The following is a 2,467-nucleotide window of genomic DNA, read 5'->3' on the forward strand; positions in this document are numbered from 1 at the left end:
CCCGTTTGGTGTTCAGAGAAGTCCTGTGTGTGAGCGGTTTCTCTGCGCCTGGTCCTCGTCCCCCCAGCAACGTCCTGGACAGTCCAGAAGCTGCGGTTCACAGAGCCCTGGGCGCTGCCCCGTGGCCTACTTTTCCTCCAAAAAGTGCTGTGGATCTTGGAGACACACATTTCACATTCAGGACTTTGCAAATATACGTTTGCCCTCTCTTTATAGGTATGATGCTCTGTCGAGAGCCCCATCAACTTGGGAGCTGGTGTGGAGTCCCTAATCCTGCCGCTTCTAGGCAGCCTGGACTCGGGAGCACAGCCTGGACCCGGGAGCACAGCCTGGGTCCGGGAGGACAGCCTGGGCGCGGGTCTCCGTGGGCGCGGTCTCCAAGGCTGGCTCCTCCGGGCAGGGCGCCTGGTCAGCTAAGCCTGTTCTGCTCCAGGTCTGGGGACCCTGCAAAGTATCACTAAGGGCAGGGGCTGTGGGGCTGGAGGGGGACCAAGTGATGGAGAAGGATTGCCTGGAATCATACCTCACAATGACTTCTCGAATTGACAAATGGCTCAAATTCATGTCAGAACTTTTCTAGATGTCACTTTTGTGTTTGCCCATATTTTTTGCTCCTCCCCAATGTCATCGCACGGAAAGACTTCTTTTATGTCTGAATACACTTAATGGTGCCATGAAGACTACGGCGCATAGTAAATATTTGATGATGATGAAGAAAAGGTGCTTTTGTCTAAATACATGTGTGCGCCTTTGCCACACCTCCCATTACCTCCAGGGTTTTACGGAGCCCATTCGTTTAGCTATCTGCATGGCTGTGGAAACGGGCGAGCCAGGCCCCAGCGGGTTGGAAAAGCTTTCTGAGTCTCTATTTCGCTGAGAAGAGAAAGAAAAAAGTGACTTTCTTCTTGATAGAATAGTTCAGAGGGGAGGGGTACCTCCCTGAGCAGATGAGATGCCAAATAAAAAGTATTGAGAGTGAACAATTTCTGCAAAGGGAGTGGTAAGTTACTTTGGGCTCCGATTACAACAGAAGGAAGCTCAGGTGCAAAACAATTCCGTGTTGTTGGTGGCAAACCTCGGGAGATCCCCGGAGAAGTTAGAAGCTGGCCCCACACGCCCGATCGGAGAGGGGCAGTTCAATAAGCAAGGAAACTTCCACAGAAGAGTGCTCTGGGGGGCCCAGAGGCGGTACATCTCCACCCCTTCCGCCAGAATCTAATGAGTTTCTGGAGAGGCTTTACTGCGGTTCAGTAAAGTACACCATCCAGATGGTCTCAGGAACACAGAGGGTCTCTAGGGACAGCGCCCCGCGAAGGCTTCTAGTAAGGAAACAGGGGGACACACACTCCAAGGCCAGAGGGAGAGATGAGGAGCCTCTGACCGCCTAGGTCCAATTCCGGGGTCAGCTGGGCTCACATCCTTTCAGTGACCTCTTCCAACAGGTGCCCACAGAAAATCCAGTTACTGTACGCACCATTCTAATTGCCTTTTTTTAACAGTATTTTTTTATTGACTTCAGAGAGAAAGGGAGAGGGAGAGAAAGATAGAAGCATCAATGATGAGAGAGAATCATTGTTCAGCTGCCTCCTGCATGCCCCACACTGGGCGTCGAGCCTGCAACCCAGGCATGTACTCTGCCAGGGAATTGAACTGTGACCTCCTGGTTCATAGGTTGACTCTCAACCACCAAGCCACACTGGCTGGGCAAATTTCTGTAATGTTTAAGCCACTAAATCTGTGGTAATTTGTAACAGCACCCCTAGCAAAGTATGTATGTGATACATATTCCGAAGGTTACTTTTTAAAATTAGCCTGAAAATAGCTGATAGGAAAAAGATGAGAAATACCAACAGCTTATTAAGGCAAGGGCTGGCACACCCTTCCTTGCTTAGCATGGACAAGGTTGTGTTGGGAAAAAGCATATTTATTCTGCTTCAGTTGACACTCCTCCCTGATGTCCTCTCTTGCTTTGATGTCAGTGGCACAGCTCTCTCCGCTCTCCCCTTTTCCCCCGACTCTCTCCTCTGTCACCTCCGTGGGCTTCTTGTTCTCTGCTTGTCCCTTGGATGTTGGTGTGTCCCAGGCCTCCACCTCGACGTTCTCCTCTGACCCACAGTCTCCTGAATGACCACATCCATGGTCCTGATTTCAGTGATCACTTGTGCTTTGGTAACCCCAGATTCTTCCTTTCCAGTGCAATGATCTCCTCTTTACTCCAGACCAACTTACTTGTGCATCACACTCCATAGGTCCAAGTTGGAACCCGTCACTTTTCCCCATTTGATTCTCTTATGTTATGTGAATGGCCCAACCTTTCATTTAGATACCAAATTAAAAAAACCTGGGAATGATCCTTGATCCGTTCCCCATCATCTTCCATCTTCCATGGGAAAGTCTTGTGTGTAACTATTAGAGGGGAGGCCTCAGTGGGATATATCCCTACCCTGTCCAACTTCTCAGGAGGAAA

Source organism: Myotis brandtii, unplaced genomic scaffold (assembly GCF_000412655.1).
Source record: "Myotis brandtii unplaced genomic scaffold, ASM41265v1 scaffold384, whole genome shotgun sequence".
Taxonomy (NCBI): domain Eukaryota; kingdom Metazoa; phylum Chordata; class Mammalia; order Chiroptera; family Vespertilionidae; genus Myotis; species Myotis brandtii.